Source organism: Pan paniscus, chromosome 15 (genome assembly GCF_029289425.2).
Source record: "Pan paniscus chromosome 15, NHGRI_mPanPan1-v2.0_pri, whole genome shotgun sequence".
Taxonomy (NCBI): Eukaryota; Metazoa; Chordata; class Mammalia; order Primates; family Hominidae; genus Pan; species Pan paniscus.
In genome coordinates this window covers 75,509,327-75,528,841 of record NC_073264.2, presented here as the reverse complement: position 1 = coordinate 75,528,841, position 19,515 = coordinate 75,509,327, and the positions used below count along the sequence as shown (strand labels likewise).

The 19,515-nt window shown below is 45.4% G+C and overlaps 1 long non-coding RNA gene across 1 annotated transcript; it reads right to left on the bottom strand.

The window, feature by feature from the left end:
• Window positions 1-10,636: 10,636 nt before the first annotated feature.
• Window positions 10,637-19,473, bottom strand: LOC117975853 (uncharacterized). The gene is made up of 5 exons (XR_004666232.2): window positions 18,902-19,473; window positions 17,584-17,744; window positions 16,929-17,094; window positions 16,037-16,185; window positions 10,637-14,495 (listed from the first exon to the last, which is right to left on the bottom strand). It is a non-coding gene; the product is annotated as an uncharacterized LOC117975853 (long non-coding RNA).
• Between the last annotated feature and the right edge of the window lie 42 nt (window positions 19,474-19,515).

Sequence of the window (19,515 nt, the reverse complement as noted above, 5' to 3'; positions counted from 1 at the left end):
CTCTCTGTGCCTCAATTTTCTTTTACATTAAATGGGGATAATAATAACTACCTCATAGGGTTATTTTGAGGAATAAATTTTAAAAGGTAATAAAGCAGCTTATACAATGATTGTAAAATAGTTTAAATCAAATGTATATACAGACATATTTGTACAAACACACTCATATATATCTCTTTATAAAGAGACTACATGCATACTCAAATATGTGTCAGAGGCTGGGCACAGTGGCTCATGCCTGTAATCCCAGCACTTTGGGAGGCCAAGGCAGGCAGATCAGTTGAGATCAGGAGTTCAAGATCAGCCTGGCCAACATAGTGAAACCCTGTCTCTATTTAAAGTACAAAAAAATTAGCCAGGCATGGTGATGCATGTCTGTAATCCCAACTACTCAGGAGGCTGAGGCAGGAGAATCACTTGAACCCAGGAGGCAGAGGTTGCAGTGAGCCAAGATTGCGCCACTGCACTATAGCCTAGACAAAAGAGTGAGACTCCGTCTCAAAACACACACACACACACACACACACACAAACAAATTTTAATACATCGTAAGGAAGCTTGCAATATGCTAATGTGGCTAGCTCATTTTTGTGCAGACATTAGAATAAATGTCTGTTAGTCTGTTCACATTGCTATAAAGGAATACCAGAGACTGGGTAAGTTATATATATATTTTAAAAAGACATTTATTTGGTTCGAAGTTCTGCAGTCTGTACACAAAGCATAATGCTGGCATCTGCTTCTGGTGAGGGCCTCAGGAAGCTTACAATCATGGCAGAAGGTGAAGAGAATCCCACATATCACATGGTGAGAGAGGGAGCAAGAGAGAGAAAGGAGATGCCAGGCCCTTTAAAACAACCAGGTCTCATGTGAACTCACAGGGTGAGAACGGAGTTACCACAAGGACTGTGGCATGCCATTCATTAGGGATCCACCTTCATGACCCAGACACCTCCCACTAGGCCCCACCTCCAACACTGGGGATCACATTTCAGTGTGAGATTCGAAGGGAATAAGCATCAAAACTATACACACGTTCTTTTGCCATTGCTGATTAATTAGAGAATATACTGAAATTAGAAGGAAAAACTGTTACTATTTGTAACTACTGATCTGAATGAATCAGGATTTGAGGATTCTTTTACAATCAAAGCAAAATAAAGAAGTTGGTTTCTGAGGTCAATAGAACTCCTGTTTTTTGGGGGTTTTTTGTCTTGTCTTGTTTTGTTTTGTTTTTTTGAGACAGGGTTTCACTCTGTCACTCAGGCTGGATGGAGTACAGTGGCATAATCTTGACTCGCTGCAATCTCCGCCTCCCAGGCTCCAGTGATCCTCCCACCTCAGCCTCCCAGGTAGCTAGAACTAGAGGTGGGCACTACCATACCCAGCTCTTTTGGATTTTTTTTGTAGAGACAGGGTTTTGCCATGTTGTTCAGGCTTATCTCGAACTCCTGGGCTCAAGCAATCTGCCCATCTCGGCCTCCCAAAGTGCTGGGATTACAGGCATGAGCCACCATGCACAGCCTTATTTTGTTTTTCTGCATTATCAGAATAGTCTCATTTTTCTCATTTACTGATCTTATAATAAATAGATATTGTAAAAATTGAACTTATAAAATAAATTCATGAAGCATGGCTGGACACAGTGGCTCACGCCTGTAATCTCAGCACTTTGGGAGGCCGAGGTGGGCAGATCACCTGAGGTCAGGAGTTTGAGACCAGCCTGGCCAACATGGTGAAACCCCATCTCTACTAAAAGTACAAAAATTAGCCAGGTGTGGTGGCAGGTGCCTGTAATCCCAGCTACTTGGGAGACTGAGGCCTCTTGAACCCGGGAGGCAGAGGTTGCAGTAAACTGAGATCGCGCCATTACACTCCAGCCTGGGCAACAAGAATGAGATTCCATCTAAAAAAAATAAAATAAAATAAATTCCTTCAAATGAATATCATTTTATCTGCTTCATTTATTAGAGTCTCAAATAAACAATTGCTACATTACACAGGGCTCTAAGAGCTGCAAGAGTTGAGAGAGATCTGTGAGTTGAAGTAGTTGATGAATGCTTCATGAAATGTAACTGAAATATGCTCAGAGATTCCGTGGAGGTTTGGACCTTCCTAGGGAAGTCATCCCCCTGACCCCTCACTCCTAACCTAATGACAGTTATTGGCCAGCCTGTCCTTCTTTACCCCAGTACCAAGTAATTCCTGAAGAAAGAAGCTTCAATCTCTTCCCTTTTCAGCCATCCTCCAGGTCTCCCTTTCAAGAGAGCTTAGTGCATTTTGTGGTTGTAGAATATAAGTCTCATTAATGCCATATGGAAGCACTTACATCAGGTACCTGGGTCTTTCAAAGAATTCATATCATTTTCTCTAAGGCAAACACACTCAGCTCCAGTTTTCTCTGGGTAAAGCACCATCCTAAGTGTATTATACACATCATGTTCTTTAAGCCTCTCAAGACTTTCAGGATACTGCCTGGTCTTTCTCTTCTCCTTCACAGTTGTGGAGAATAGCTCTATACTGTGGTTATTTCCTCTCAGTCTCACTGAATCCTCGGCCTTGGCTTCCACCCTGTCACTCCTCATCCACAGTTCTCGCTAAGGTCACCAGTGATTTCTGTGTTGTTAAACGCACTGAGCATCTCTCAGTCCTCATTTCACTTGACCTTTTATCATTGTTCCACACAACCGAGCACTCCCTCTTTCACGAATTGCTTTCATGAATTCCTTCACTTCTGTGACACAGGGTTTCTTGGCTTGGTTTTAGCTCTCCCTCCCCCTTGTCTCCTTTTCAGGTTCATTCTTCTCAACCAGCAATTAAATGTTGTATCTCTAGGAGGTTGAGACTCAAGCCCTGCCCCCTCTTTACACTATGCTTAATTCCTGGGGCATCTCATGCATATGTATAGTGTTGATTACTGTCTGTGCTAATTTTCCCCAAATTTGTATTTCCAGTTCAAACCCACAATCTAGCTGCCTGTTATACAACTCAGCTTGAATGTTTCAGAGGCACCATAAGCCAACAGGTCCAAAGTCACTCAGGCTCATTGACCCATACCTGCTGCTCCTCTGGGAGTCCCTCTTTTAGCAAACTGCACCATCAGCCATTCAATTACTCAAATCAGAAACCCAGGCATCATTCAGGACAAATTCCTCTCTTACTATCTCCCACTCCAACCCATCTAATCTCTTACAAAATCCTGTCAATTTTATCTCCTAATCTGTCCACTTCTAACTTCCTCCATTCCTAATCCATTCTAGGCTACCATATTATTTCATTTGAACCGTAGTAGTGGCCTCCTAGCCATTGTGCCTAAACTCATTTTACCACCCTCCCAAAATCTATTGTTAGCTAGAGATCTCTTCTAAAAGCAAATCTGATAATATTAACCTCCTGCTTAAACCCTCAGTGGCCTCCTGCTGATTTTAGAATAAAAACAAAACATGGCCTAGACCTTGTTTATCTCCCCACCCTCACTTTGTGACATGTTTTCTTTTATTCTCTTCCCACCTCACTGGCCTTCTTTCTTATCTTTCACTACAGAACTTTCGTACATCCTGTTTCTCCTTTTATCTAGTTAGCTATCCTCATTCTTCAGTGCTCAATGCAAGTATCACCTTCCCAGGAAAACTTTAGAACATCAGGTTCCTCGGAAATAGTTTCTTATAAGACCATATTGCCATTTGCGGTAGCACTTGTCACAGTTACCGTCTTAATTTTGTTAATATTATTATTCAGGTATTGTTTGTGTTCTGCACTAGGCTGTTAAGTTTCATTTAGTTTTTCTCATAATCGTATGACAATGCCTAGCACAGTGCCTGGCTCACGGTGAACATTCAACAGATATTTGTAGAATGAATGGATCAAAAAAAAAGATACTATTTTAAAGAAAGGTACTATTACTAACCCCATGTTACATCATGAAGAAATTAAGGTTCAGAGAGGTTAAGTCATGTACCCAGCTAAGAAGTGGCTGAGTCAAAATCTGAACCTGCTTTTCTGATTCTAGACCCTGCAATGCTTAAGCAGCACTCTGCTTTTCCAAGTGAACCAAACACCAAAACCAGACCTACTCACAGCTTTCTAAGGACACCAGTTCCCTGCAGCTATATCTGCATACTCTTGGAATTTTTTTTTTTTTAAAACAGGATCTTGAAAATCAGAACAAAACCCTAGAATCAGCCAGGCACAGTGGCTCACACCTGTAATCCCAGCACTTTGGGAGGCCGAGATGGGAGGATTACTTAAGGCCAGAAGTTCAAGATCAGTCTGAGAAATATACTGAGACCCTATCTCTACAAAAAAAAGTTTAAAAAGTAATTAGCCAAGCATGGCGGCACTCACCTGTAGTCCTAGGTACTTGGGAGCCTGAGGCGGGAGGATCACTTGAGCCCAGGAATTCGAGGCTACAGTGAGCTAAAAAGGTGCCACTGCACTGCAACCTGGGCAACAGAGCAAAGCCCTGCCTCTAATATACATATAAAAACAAAATTTATTTTTTAAAAATTCTAGAATCCTGAATCTATCCAAGTCACACAGCAAGGTCATAACAGATTTAGGGTTAGAACTCCTAGCCCCAAACTCAATGCTTTGCACCCTGAATTCTATATACTCACCCTACCTCCACTGCCAGGGCAGGAGCTCAGTGTCCGAGGGACAAAGTTCAATCTGTCAAAAGCAGTGCTTCCAAACTTTTTTGAGTGTGGTTAATTTGTAATTGGTGAAGCAGTGTGGGCAGGAGAGCAAGAGATCCCTGGATCCACCTATTCCAACTTTCCAGGATTAAAAACAAAACAAAACAAAGCTCAATGTTATCAACTAAGGGCTATCCAACAAGCAAATTTAGGAGGACTCATATATCTATTCTAGCAGTAGCAGTGTGGCTGCTTCTGACTTGAACCATAATAACTTTCTTTGTCCCCGGCAGGCATGGTACTAAACCCATTAACTGCCTTATCTTTTCTTGTTTATACAGTTCCATGAGGGAAGTTCCATGATTAGTCCCACTTTACAGATAAAAAAACTGAGGTTCAGAGACATTGAGATTAATCCAAAATTACAAGGTCCATGAGGGACAGACTGGGGACTTATCTCCAAATGCTCTATGCTCTTAACCACTGTGCTGTGCTTCCTCAAAAACAAACAGCAATATCTATGTGCCTTAAAGCCTAGTAATTAGAAATGTATCCCTTTCACTGCTGTTTGCCTGGTACATTTATCACGTCTTTAAAAAAAAATAGTGTAATAAAAACAAACATGAGGTATTCTATATGTTTAGATATTGAGAGATACTTTTTTTTTTTTCTTTTAGACAGAGTCTTGCTGTGTCCCCCAGGCTGGAGTTCAGTGGCGTGATCTCGGCTTACTGCAAGCTCTGCCTCCCAGGTTCACGCCATTCTCCTGCCTTAGCCTCCCGAGTAGCTGGGACTACAGGCGCCTGCCACCATGCCGGCTAATTTTTTTTTTTTTTTTTTTTTTTTTTTTTTTTTTATGAGACGGAGTCTCGCTCTGTCGCCCAGGCTGGAGAGCAGTGGCGCGATCTTGGCTCACTGCAAGCTCCACCTCCCCGGGTTCACGCCATTCTCCTGTCTCAGCCTCCCCAGTAGCTGGGACTACAGGCGCCTGCAACCACGCCCGGCCAATTTTTGTATTTTTAGTAGAGATGGGGTTTCACCGTGTTAGCCAGGATGGTCTCGGTCTCCTGACCTCGTGATCCGCCCACCTCGGCCTCCCAGAGTGCTGGGGTTACAGGCGTGAGCCACCGCGCCCGGCCTTAATTTTTTGTATTTTTAGTAGAGACGGGGTTTCACCGTGTTAGCCAGGAAGGTCTCGATCTCCTGACCTCGTGATCTGCCCGACTTGGCCTCCCAAAGTGCTGGGATTACAGGTGTGAGCCACCGCGCCCGGCCTTAATTTTTTGTATTTTTAGTAGAGACGGGGTTTCACCGTGTTAGCCAGGATGGTCTCAATCTCCTGACCTCATGATCTGCCCGCCTCGGCCTCCCAAAGTGCTGGGATTACAGATGTGAGCCACCGCGCCCAGCCCAAGATGCATTATTAAGGCCAAAAATAATGCCATGGTAGACTATGTGTAATCTCCTATTGAACTGAAAAGTACACATGAACTTCTGGAAGGATATACAATACATAGTTAATCAGTTGGAAGTGGGCTTGGAGAGGCCATAAGCAGGGAGCACCCTTATACCATTGACTTCTCCACTTCATAAGTAATTATTACTTGTATAATTTTTTTTTTTTTTTGAGATGGAGTTTCACTCTTGTTGCCCAGGCTGGAGTGTAATGGCACGATCTTGGCTCACCACAACCTCTGCCTCCTGGGTTCAAGCGATTCTCCTGCCTCAGCCTCCCGAGTTGCTGAGATTAGAGGCATGCGCCACCACGCCCGGCTAATTTTGTATTTTTAGTAGAGACGGGGTTTCTCCAATTGGTCAGGCTGGTCTCGAACTCCCGACCTCAGGTGATCCGCCTGCCTCGGCCTCCCAAAGTGCTGGGATTATAGGCATGAGCCACTGCGCCTGGCCTACTTGAATAATTTTTTAAGCTGAACAATATATTGTAAATGTAAATATACATCATTTCACAGCATAGTTAACTAAAAACCCGCCACAAAGTAAATTGATCCAAGACTAGCAGCAATTTAATTCCCTGTTCACACTCAAGCCAAGACTCATGACAGTGAGACTGTGCAGGCAAGAGAGAAGCAATGCAGGCACTGAGGTCAGACTGATCAGGGCTCAAATCCCCGTTTCCACCACTTACCAGCTTTATGACTTAAGGTGTGTTGTTTAACCTCTGAACCTCCCCAGCCTCCTCCCAGACCCTCAAGAGTCAAGTGAAGGAGAGACAAGTAAGATGTAAAAGTACAACGCTCTGAGTGCTATGGGAGGGAAAATACAAGCTATTACAGGAAGCCAGAGAGGGGGCATCCAGCCCAGGCGGAGGAGTCTGGGAAAAGACACCAAGGAGGAAACCCCCGAGCTGAGCCTTTTTTTTTTTTTTTTGAGACAGAGTTTCGCTCTTGTCACCCAAGCTAGAGTGCAATGGCACAATCTCGGCTCACTGCAACCTCTGCCTCCCGGGTTCAAGTGATTTTCCTGCCTCAGCCTCCCAAGTAGCTGGGATTACAAGTACGTGCCACCACGCTTGACTAATTTTTTGTATTTTTAGTAGAAACTTGGTTTCGTGATGTTGGCCAGGCTGGTCTTGAACACCTGACTTCAGAAGAACCTCAGTTTCCTCACCTGCAAAATGGAATAGTACTGCCTTACAAAGCAGTGATAAGGATAAGAGTGCTAATGCATGTCAAGTACTTTGTACAGAACGTGGCAGGTAGGGAGCAGTCACTAGGGCTAGTAGCCATTTTTAGGCACTGATAACAGAACATTCTTCCCCCATTACAGGAATTCCAACTATGCTCATGGTTGGGTGTTAGGAAATGTAAGATTGCCCAGGGTCAAGGGACAGTCAGGCTTCTGAGTAGTAAAAAAAGGGCTAATGGCCTTTTAATTTTTCAGTCTGTGTGTCACCCATGAGGCTTCCAGGATCTGTAGCTATTCCTCAATAATTATTAGCAATTTGACCTCAGGAGAAAGTTTTCTGCCTGTGAACCTTTGAGGGTGGGGTGAGTTTGAGAAATAGATGGCCCAAGCTTTAGTTTCATTCCCATCCATCCCCTGCCGCCAACTCCCTGCCAGGAAATTTACAAGCTTAGAAAGTTTAATCAATCGCAGGAATTTTTACAGGTGAGTTTACCTAAGGTGGAGTTGGAACTGCTGTGAGCTCACAATTCCTTAACCCAAATTCTGAAATCTAAAATACTCTGAAACCAAAAGTTTTTTTGTAAGCCTAAGGAGAACTCATTAAGAGGAAGACCCTGACCTAAACCACCATAAGGTTACTTAACATCTTTATTGATCACACTTAGGATGACTAGTCATACATTTTACTGAAGAGATATTGATGTGCTTGGTTATGTGGTGCTGCCACAGACCTCACCAAGGATTTTATATAGCATACAGTAGGTGCACCATATTTCCTTGTTAAAATCTGAAAAAATCCAAATTCTGGAAAACATCTGGTGCCAAGAGTTTCAGATAATAGTCTGACTGTGAACCTATATTTCTAGACAGGACTTCAGGTTTTCCTTGTCCACATCCCAGCTTCTTTCTATCATTCATCGCAGGGTCATCTGTGGGGGCAGAAGAACCTGGCTAAAGACTCAGAGGTTTGGGGGCCCTATAGTAGGGCTGTCAGCACCATGGATAGCAAAACAGCCCCTGAGTGGCTGCCAAACAAATTTGCTGACATCTTGGACTCAGCTTTTCCTACTAAAGAGAGATTGACACAATGAAGCTTGCCTGAGAAATGCAACCAATTGTTTGCTAATAGTAAAACACAAGGTATAGGGGTGGAAGCTGGGGGATAGTTGATGTGGTCCAGGCAGAGGAAATAAATGTGTTTCTTATCTTTTTCCTCCAGCTGGTTCCAGGCTCTTCTCCTCTGACATTATTAAAAGCCTGGCAGGTACTTTGAATGTTTGTTTCCATCTAGTTTCCTTGCCATTCTAATCTGCAAATACTCTTAGCTAGTTTCCTTTCTTGCATGTTCTGTGTTGTCTAGCCACTAAATTTTCCCAGCCTCACCTGCCTGGCAACCAGGTACATGAGTAAGACCTTGTTAGAAGTGGACAGCAAGTTTCTGCTGGACTTCTTCCAGCCCTGGTCATTCTAACAAAAGAGATGTGAAGTAAGCCACAAGTCTCCACTGTTGTTCATGATCGATTTATCATTAGGTACTTGAGGAGGAAAAGAGGGGCTACAGTGAGGTGGTTTCCTTTACTACTAAGTGAAGTCATGCCCTGCCTCAATGATTTGAGTCCCCTGTCACTGAAATCCATGCTTCAAACAGCAGGCATGAGGTCCCAGGACATCAGAGCTGCAAGGGCCTTAGAGCTTATATGCTGGAGGCAGTAGAGGCAGAATGGTTGCTTTTCTTTATTCAGCAAACATCTATTAAGTGTTTACTTATGTCAGGCATAAGCTAGGTACAAGGGATAGAAATACACCCCCAACCTCCTCCCAGAAACTCAGAGTCAAGTGAAGGAGAGACAAGTACGATGTAAAAGTACAACGCTCTGAGTGCTATGGGAGGGAAAATACGAGCTATTACAGGAAGCCAGAGAGGGGGCATCCAGCCCAGGCAGAGGAGTCTGGGAAAAGACACCAAGGAGGAAACCCCTGAGCTGAGCTTTTTTTTTTTTTTTTTTTTTTGAGACGAGTTTCACTCTTGTCGCCCAAACTGGAGTGCAATGGCATGATCTTGGCTCACTGCAACCTCTGCCTCCCAGGTTCAAGTGATTTTCCTGCCTCAGCCTCCCGAGTAGCTGGGACTGCAGGCGCATCCCACCACGCCTGACTAATTTTTTGTATTTTTAGTAGAAACGGGGTTTCATGATGTTGGCCAGGCTGGTCTTGAACACCTAACTTCAGAAGATCCGCCTGCCTCGGCCTCCCAAAGTGCTGGGATTACAGGTGTGAGCCACTGCACCCAGCTGAGCTGAGCTTTTAATGATGAGTGGGTTGGCCAGACGTGGTGGCTCACACCTGTAATCCTAGCACTTTGGGAGGCTGAAGCAGGAGGATCACTTGAAGCCAGGAGTTTGAGACCAGCCTGGGAAACAAAGTGAGACCCTGTCCCTACAAAAATAAATAATAAATAAATAAATTAGCCAGGTATGGTGGCACATGCCTATAATTTCAGCACTTTGGGAGGCTAAGGCAGGAGGATTGCTTGAGCCAAGGAGGTCAAGGCTGCAGTGAGATATGATGGCGCCTCTGCACTCCAGCCTGGGTGACAGAGCAAGACACTATCTCTTAAAAAAAAAAAATGAGTGGGGTAAGGGATTTCAAGGAAGCAGAATGGCACATGCAAAGGGAGTACTCTGTGGAGAACCCAGACTTGTTATCTCTTTGTACATATATGTATTTGTCCTTATTCCACAGCTAAAATCATCCCGTCTTTGCTGGCCAGAGCAATATCTCATATCTCTTTGTATCCCCAGAACCTACCCTGTTTTCTGTGTATAGTAAATGCTTTCTCAGTGGCTCTCAGTGATAATGGGTTTGAGGCCTCACACTATCAGAACTGCAGCCAAGTAGAGGATTTTACAGCAGAAACCAGAAAATTATGGTAGAAACTTGGACACACTCACTCTATGCCTCTAACACTTGCTGTGCTGCAGCAAGGAGGAACTCCTGACGGCTCCAGCAAACTGCAGGAATCAAAACTGCTCCTCACTTTCCACGGCTGAAAGTTCCTCTGGAGAGTGTGTGGCCTCACACAAAGTCCCCTGTACATGTTCCCAAGAAGATTTAGTGTGAGCCCCAGTTCCAGCAGTCGTCAGCTCAGTGATGCTGGGAGAACATTCCATGACCTGTCTGAGCTGCTGACTTTCTACCTACAAAAATAGAACTTATTACTGGGTTACCTGCCCCAATGCATATTACGAAGGTAAAAAGAAGAGTAGTCAGATTCACAGCAAGCACTTTGAAAACACAAAACATCACTACTATCAGAAGCTATCATTCTACTGGGTAAGGAATCACAAAGCCCAGACTCCCCAGCCAACCAGCTGTTGGCCCTGGCCAACTCTTCTCTCTGGGCCTCATTTCTTTCCCTGTGGTTGAATTCTACAGAAGATTCTTGAAGATCTTACATTGTTCCACGATTTGGTTTGCAAACTGGAAGCTTTAAGCAGCCTTTGTACACTGTGCTCTGGAACAGCTGAGCTTTAATCTTGTATTTATGTCCTGATGCTTGTCCATTGGTACCAAAACTCCCAGTATTGGCTGATTGAATTGAAGCAGGGATAGGCCTGGTTGTCCCTGGAAGACTGCAATGGCTACAGCCCAAAGAAGTACTCTTGGCTGGAGCCTTGAGGATGAGGGGCAAGGCCAGGCAGGGAGAGAGATTCAAGTTGCAAACCCAGGAAAAGGCTTCCCCTAGATTTTTTTTTTTTTTTTTTTTTTTTGAGACGGAATCTCACTCTGTTGCCCAGGCTGGAGTGCAGTGGCACGATCTCGGCTCACTGCAAGCTCCGTCTCCTGGGTTCACTCCATTCTCCTGCCTCAGCCTCGCGAGCAGCTGGGACTACAGGCACCCACCACCACGCCCGGCTAATTTTTTTTTTTTTTTTTTAGTAGAGATGGGGTTTCACTGTATTAGCCAGGATGGTCTCGATCTCCTGACCTCATGATCCACCTGCCTCGGCCTCCCAAAGTGCTGAGATTACAGGTGTGAGCCACCGCGCCCAGCCTGCCAGCTTCCCCTAGATTTTCAGTGTTTAACTGAAGCAAATGGTTTCTATAACATTGAAGAAAAACATTGCAGCTTAGCAGAATGAAATGAATTAAATCCCTTACCAGTTTGCTGTGTAGAAACTCTCTCTCTCTCTCATATCTGCCCTCTCTTTATCATGCCTCATCACTCATTCACTTTCCCCTCCCAGTTTCCTGACCCTTCTGGATGTTCCAGCTTGCCTTGATCTCTTCCCCTTTCCTCCCCAAGTCATCTCCTCTGCCACCTCTTTCTCCCCCTCCATTGTGTTTCCCACTCCCTGCATCCTCCCCGCTGCTTGTTATTTGCCTTCCTTTTTTCTGTGAGGATCACTAGGGCTGTAAGGAGAACATAATCCCTTAGAAATGTGACCTCATTTACTATTATTCTCCCACCGAGGCAGGCCAGGGGTAGAGGTCACTCCCCAATCCCACCACTGTTCCTGCTGGGAGTAAAGATTTTGAGAGAGAGGATGAGTCTTCAAAGGGTACCCAATGCAGCAATCATTCACTCAATGGATATTTATTTTTATTTAAGCTTCAAAATAATTTTAAGGTAGTGCATGCATATTGTAGAGAGTTAGAAAATACAAAAGCAGGATAAAGAGGAATGTTTACATGAACCAAAGTTACCTCCATCAAGGGACAACCCTTAGTAGCATTTTGTTTTAATTCCTCCTAAGATTTTTATGGGCTTTTTGGCATACTTGTTGTTATATTATATGTGCAATTTTGTAACCTGCTTTTTTCCACTTCATTTCATAACATAAGCATTTCTCCCATGATATTGCAAACTCTTAAAATATCATTTAAATTTGTGTACCCATTGCCCTATTTTTTGGACATTTATATATGTTCCAATTTTTCTGTAATGATAATACTATGATGGCTAGTTTTGTGTGCAAAGCTTACATAGTTAGTATGGTATTAAGGTTAAGAGTGAGGCCTTGAAGCCAGGCTGCCTGGGTTGGAATCTGGGCTCTGTCCTTACAAGCCATAAAACCTCGGGTAAATTATATGTCCCAGTTTTCACATCTGCATAATAGGGATGATAATGGTACCTACCTTGTGGGGTTGTTAGAATTAAATCAGATTGCCAGGCACAGTGGCTCCCGCCTGTAATCCCAGCAGTTTGAGAGGCTGAGGTGGGCGGATCACCTGAGTTCAGGAGTTCAAGACCACCCTGGGCAACATGGTGAAACCCCGCCTCTACTAAAATACAAAAAATTAGCCAGGTGTGGTGGGTGCGTGCCTATAATCTCAGCTACTTGAGAGGCTGAGGCACGAGAATCACTTGAGCCCAGGAGGTGGAGGTTGCAGCGGGCCAAGATTGCACGACTGCACTCCAGCCTGGGTGACAGAGCAAGACTCCGTCTCAAAAAAAAAGGAATTAAATCAGATTATTTCTCTAAACAAGTGCCTGGCATGTAGTAGTTACTCAAAAAAATGTTACCTATTAATATTGTCTTAGGATGGTTTCCCAGTAGTGAACTTACTCTGTCCCTTGATACAGGGTACCAAATTGCTTCCAAAAAAGAGCAAACATGTATTACAAACCTACCATGCTTTGAACCTAGGTGTGCCTGATGCAAAGAATCCTGCTCATTCCACCAGCCCCCCACAGCATCTCCTCAGGCAAGGGTTAGAGATCACCTCAATGATTGTTCTCCTAGCGCCAAAGAAATGAAGTATTGTTAAGATGAAATGAAACAGTGTATAGAGCATCTGCACAAGACCTGGCACTTATTAAATTATTTAAGAATCAATACAAATCATATTTTATAGTAAATGTTTACATCATAGATTTAATAGATAATTCATTGAGATAGTACATTTTTAAAAACTCTTAACACAGTTCCTGGCACATGGCAGGAGCTCAAAAAAGTCTACCATCCATCCATCTCTCCTTCTGTCTCTTTTTTTTTTTGAGACAGAATCTCCCTCTGTCCCCCAGGCTGGAGTGCAGTGGTGCAATCTCGACTCACTGCAACCTCCACCTCCCGGGTTCAAACAATTCTCCTGCCTCAACCTTCTGAGTAGCTGGGACTACAGGCATGCCACCACACCCAGCTAACTTTTCTATTTTTAGTAGAATCAGGATTTCACTATGTTGGCCAAGCTGGTCTCGAACTCCTGACCTCAAGCAATCCACCTGCCTTGGCCTCCCAAAGTGAGGGGATTACAGGCGTGAGCCACCTCACCTAACCTTCTCCTTCTACCTCTATTGTACCTCTCTCTCAATAGCTCTCCAGTGCCCAACCTGGCTCAGTGTGCCTTCACTACTCTAGCTGTTAACATTCTCATTGACATGACAGAGCCCTGCCATCATAGCATAGTTAGGGCCCACAGTTTGTGCTGGAATAACAGGCTTGGGAGCCAGAGGGAGAGGATTATATACCACGGTGTGGAGGAGAGATGGGATGAAGGCTTCAGTGAAACCAAATATGTGCTTGCTGTAATGCACAGCCTTACATGGGTGCCCCAAGCACTGCTTGCTGCTGGGACCATGGGCGACCAGGGATCAAGAAGCTGATATCAAGAAGCTGATAACTGCAAGTAGTGTGGCCCCATTGGCTTATCCCTTCTTCTCCCTTTCTCTCTCTCTCTCTCTCACACACACACACACACACACACACACACTCACACACACACACACACACACACACCTTCCAAGGCATAAGAAGAGGAGAGTCCTTGGGAGTGGGTGTTCTGGCAAAAAGGAAACAGTAGCCTGAGTGTTTCCCCTTCTCTCTGGGCATTTTTTCACTTTCCCCTCTGCTTGCAGACCGTGCTAGCCCCCAGGGTGGTGCTCCCAGTGCTCCTCCCTCCCTCACCTGTTCATTCTTGGGTTCCCTTAACCCAGCTGAATTAGGCTGCAATCTTCAAAAGGAACATGAGAAAAATTAAGATAAAACAAAAGAGAAATGAACAGAGCATATTGAAAGGCTCAGCCTTTGAGTTCAGCAAGTCCAGGTTCCTGATCTAGCGGAGAAGTTGGGGACTTGCACCATCACATTCCATCTGAGGGTGGCACGTCCAGAGAGTATCTGTACATTTTGAAGTTATTTCCTCTTGTTTCTCTTTCTGCTCCCTCATTAAATGTCACAATTCCTTGGACAATGATGCAGATGAGTAAGATTTCTGGGGTAGACAGTGGGGAAAAAAATCAGCTTTGGCATCACACAGACCCGGCTTCAAATCTTGCCCAGTCATTTGCTGAGTGTATGAATCTAGTATATTAATTTAACTTCCATGAGCCTTTATTAAAAACAAACTTATTGAATTATTTTGAGGATTAAAAGATAAAACTGTCTAATACAGAGTAGACAGTCAAAATGGACTCTTTTTCATGTCCTAGACCAAAGAGTATAACAAGTTCTCCAGCTTCCCCAAGGATGTTTTCTTAGTACCAATAACCTTTTGCCTTCCAGAGCCCTGCCTCCCCAGACCCACAGGAAGGCACAAGGAAAGTTCTTCCCTTTACACAGAGGGAGAAAGGCTCACTTTCCAAGCTCAGAAAGCCATTCTTGGGGCAAACACACCCTACCTTACATATACACACACACACACGCACATGCAAAAATACACACATGCACAAAGATGGGAGCAGTCCTGGGTCCTGGTCTTAGCTCTTTAAAGGGCTCCAATCAGGGATTTGCAGGAGCTTGGGGCCCACTCTGCATTGTCCCAGTTCAGGGTGAAGGCAAAGAAGGCCTCTTTCTGCAACTCCCCCAGCCCCATCACACTGGCTCTGGCTTCAAGGGCAGGAAGAAGGCAGGATTATGCATCAGTTTCATTTTTTTTCTTTTGGCTTGGTATTGATCTCTGACTATTTTTTCCAAGTTGGAAGTTACTTAGCTTCTCTGGTTACTTAGCTTCTAGTTTTCCTCATCTGTAAACTGGGAATTATACATGTTTATAAGAATGAAATGAGATAATGGCAAAGCAGATGCTTCAAAAATTGCTGTGTGTTGAGCAGCAATTGCACCACTGCACTCCAGCCTGGGTGACAGAGTAAGACTCTGTCTCAAAAAAAAAAATTGTAGTGTGCCAGCAAATATAAAGAATGCTAGGCCGGGCATGTTGGCTTACGCCTGCAATCCCAACACTTTGGGAGGCCAAGGCGGGTGGATCAATTGAGGTCAGGAGTTCAAGGCCAGCCTGGCCAATACGGTGAACCCCATCTCTACTAAAAATACAAAAATTAGCTAGGTATGGTAGCACACACCTGTAATCCCAGCTACTTGAGAGGCAGAGGCAGGAGAATCGCTTGAACCTGGGAGGCGGAGGTTGCAGTGAGCCGAGATCATGCCATTGCGCTCTAGCCTGGGTGACAGAGTGAGACTCTGTCTCAAAAAAAAAAAAAGAATGCGTATTCTTCCGCTCATTTTCATTTTGTTACCATATCAGGTGAAAGAACCCTGCCATCTGCTTGCCACTGTTGATAAGCCCCACCCCGGCACCCCCAACCTCTCACACATATACGCTCACTCATCCTTGCTCCAGCAAAGTGGGAAAGTGCCAAGAGTGCAGGTTACTCTGCCAGGGTGCAAATGCTCACATGCCCCGAGCAGCCTGTGGATGCCAGAGTTAGTGGTGGAGTTCAGAGCTGTGCAGTCTGCGGTGGCTGGATTCCTTCACTTTATGCTCTGGTTCTACCTCTCAAATTTGCAGTAACTCACCCACTCTGCTCCCCAGGCTTGAGTGAGTGTGTGCCTGGCAGGAAAGCAGGGAATCGGGCGGGACTGGTGCTAAGAACTCTCCTCATCTTCTTTCCTGGGCATGAATCAGTGTGTTTCTAAAGAAATGGCTTCTTCAGTTTTGCAGTCTCCTATGGAAAAAAGAAGTGAGCAGCTGTGGTAATGTACTTCCAAAGCCCCCCAAATAAGAAGTTTAAAAGACAGACAACTCTAGACTTCATTGCTGGGGGTCTGCCTCGAACCAAAGGGCCTGACTCAGAAGCAGTAAGGGTTTCCAGGGTTCTCTCTAGCATTAAGGGTCAAGAATTCATTCCCACTATTTGCTTACAGCCACATATGCACCCTTCCTTGGAACTGTGTCATCCTGGAGCCATATCCATGAGTGCAGGATTTGGCTGATGGGCAGTCCAAAGGCCCACCTGTCCCTGTCCTCTGCCAGACAATCCCTCCTTTAGCCAGGGATTTGTGGGTCACAGCCATATGGCCTTGGCCGTGAGCTCAACTCCGAGGTAGAGGGCTCACTAGGCCAGGGGTGGGGCTCACCTGTCCTCTTAAGGGAAGCATCTCTTCCAGTGTGTGGCCTATTGAAGTAGTAGTGGGGCAGGCCTCTCTATGCTTGGTGCTGATTTACATTCCCTAGAGAACACTGTGAGGCAATCAACCCCTTGTAAAAAGAACCAAGAGTTTATGCATGAAAAAGCTTATGAAGGGAAGTCCCCAGGTGGGAAGAGATTAGCAGCCAGAGCTGACTCCAACTAAAACAGAACCCTCTAGGGTTGGATTTCACTTAAGGAATGCCAGAGAGGTGGGAGGAGAAGAGGACGCGAGGGCATCCCCTCCCAGGTTTTCAGCCAGTGCCTACTCTGTCCCTTACCTGTGGTCCTCACCCTAGTCCCAGCGAGGATGCTTGCTGCCTCCAGGTGAGCTTCCAGGGCTGCTCTGCCCCAGTCAGCTCTCCTGGCCCAAGTCTGGGCCTTTCCCTTTTCCATTCAGATAATCAAGACAAGATGGGAGGAGCCTTTTTGGCTGAAGAAAATTTTCTAGGAACCAAAGGGAAAATAAAATTTTAAAAAAAGAGAGAGTGCCTAGAAACTGAGGGGCTATGGTGCTAAGCAGCATTGCCCAGGATAAGCAGTTTGCTCCCCTCCTGATGCCCTCTGGTAAATAGCATTAGCTTCCCAGCAGCAGGAGCCCCCAGTGTTACCCTTCTGGACTTGCTCCCTTCCCCACAACCAATCTCTCCTCTCTGTTTTCACCCAGAAGTATCTTAAATCCGTTCCCTGCTCCCGTCCTGTTGACTCTGCCTTGCTCAAGTTCTCACCACCTCTTTCCTGGGCTCTGGTGGAGCTTCCTCATCAGTCCTCCAGGCTCATCTGTTCACTCCGGCCTTCCTACCAACAATCCCCTCCTCCCATGGCCTGCCTGGTGACTGTCTCATCCTTTAATAAAACTCAGACCTTCTCCAGGAAGCCTCCTGGGACTTCCCCAGGCAGGGTGAGTTGTTTTCTTCTCTGGCACTCTTCACTTACTCCATGACAGCATTTATCACAAGGTGTTGGAATTGCTGGTCAACATGTCTATCGACCGCATCCCCTTCATTGCAGCTCCTTCAAAGGCCTGGACAATGGTTTATACTTTCCATTCTTGGTGTCTAACAGAGGGGTTGATTTTCATTACATGGCAGGAAATGCTTGATGGAAAAAGGAAGGGAGGGATAAAGAGAGAATGGAAAAAGAATGGAAACTTTGCATGGTTGTAGATTCTTCAGTCCCTAAGCCACCCCTGTACCTTGTGAGAGGTAAAGGTTAGTTTCCCGGGAAGAAATTCTTATCACAGCATTACCCACTATTCTCTGTCACAAGCATCATACATTGCTGATTGCACTTATAGTTTCTTCAGAGCTATTGAATTATAAGAAAGCAAAGGCCCAGGAAGATTAGGCAACTGCCTAAGGTCGCACAGCCAATTAATGACAAAGGCGAGACTAGAACCTGGGTCTCCTGGCACCAGGCCAGGGCCCTTGATACAACACCAACAGCCTCTCTTTGAGTTTTCCCTCCAGGCAGCAGCATGTAATTATCAACATTAGTATTTAGAATTTATATGCGGCTTTTGCTTCACTGGCTTTTTTATTATCCTTTCAATTAGTATTTCAGTATGCAGCCCAGGCATGGAGCACAGCCAGGGTAGGGAGGGGAGCAGCAGAGGGAGGCCAAGGCCAAGTAGGGGGCCATGAGCCCCTGTGAGAGGAAGGCCAGAGAAAGCAAAGGTACAGGAGGGTGGCCTGACATCAGAGACAATGTCTTGTGTGTGTGTGTCTGTGTGTGTCTATGTGTGTCTGTGTTGTGTGTGTGTCTGTATGTCTGTGTTTTGAGGAGGAGGGTGTCTGTGAAGATGATGTATGGGCCTGAGATGAGTGGTCCAAGACCCTTGCTGGCCTCAGGGGGCTTATCACTGCATTATCCACTAATGGGGCAGAGACAGGAAAAGCAATAATATATTTAGCACCCAACAAGTTAAACACCAATACCAGCCCTGAGACAGACCCCAGGATAAGGGAGTTCTCTGTCCTGCCTTGAAGGGAAGGAGACCCAAGCCCCATGATGTGGACTTGCTCCTGGCTCCTACTGTGCACTCTAGGAGCTACACCGAACTGTGCCAGATGCCCACATCCTGTGGGAGTGAAGGAGTCCTGGAGTCCACCATGCCATGTGCTATAGCATCCTCAGCCGGATGCTAGGAGACTAGTGGATGCTAGTGGAATCCCACTGCCAGACCCTGGTTCCTCGTGTCTTCCAGCCCCAGCTGCAGCCTGCTCTGTGGTTTACTTTGCAAACCCACACTTACCTTCAGAAAATGAGAATACTCTCTCCTCCTGACCTCCTGGGACTTTGATGAGACTCAAGACCTTGTGAAGGCGCTCGAAGAATAGGTTCATCCACTGGTAACACTCAAGATAGGGCATCCCCATGCAAAAAAAAAAAAAAAGGAAACGCAGGTGGAGGTGGATAAAGAGCAGCACAGGGTGGAGACAAAGCAGCCAAAAGGCCTGCATTCGGATCTCAGGGCTCTTGCTGGGAAAACTCAGGGGGACGCTCACTCACTGAGTGCCTATTGAGTGCCAATGTGTCACGTATGTCATCTCATTTTGTCCTCATATGACCCCTCACTTTGTCCATGAGAAACCTGAGGCTTTAAGAGGTTAGGTAACTTGCTCGAGGTTATACAGCAAGTGGGACCCTAGGACCAAAACTTAGGTCCATGAGCTTTAAAACCTGTGCCCTTCCCAGCACAGCACTGAATCTCCAAATCACAGGATTTCATCCTTGTGAGCCCAGCGTCCTGGTCTGCAAAATTGGAGGGGGAAGGGGGACAGGGGGAGGGGGGCAGGGGGAGGGGAAGAGGGGAAGAGGGGGACTATATTGCCTAATAGAGTTGTTAAGAAAATTAAATGAGCTTAT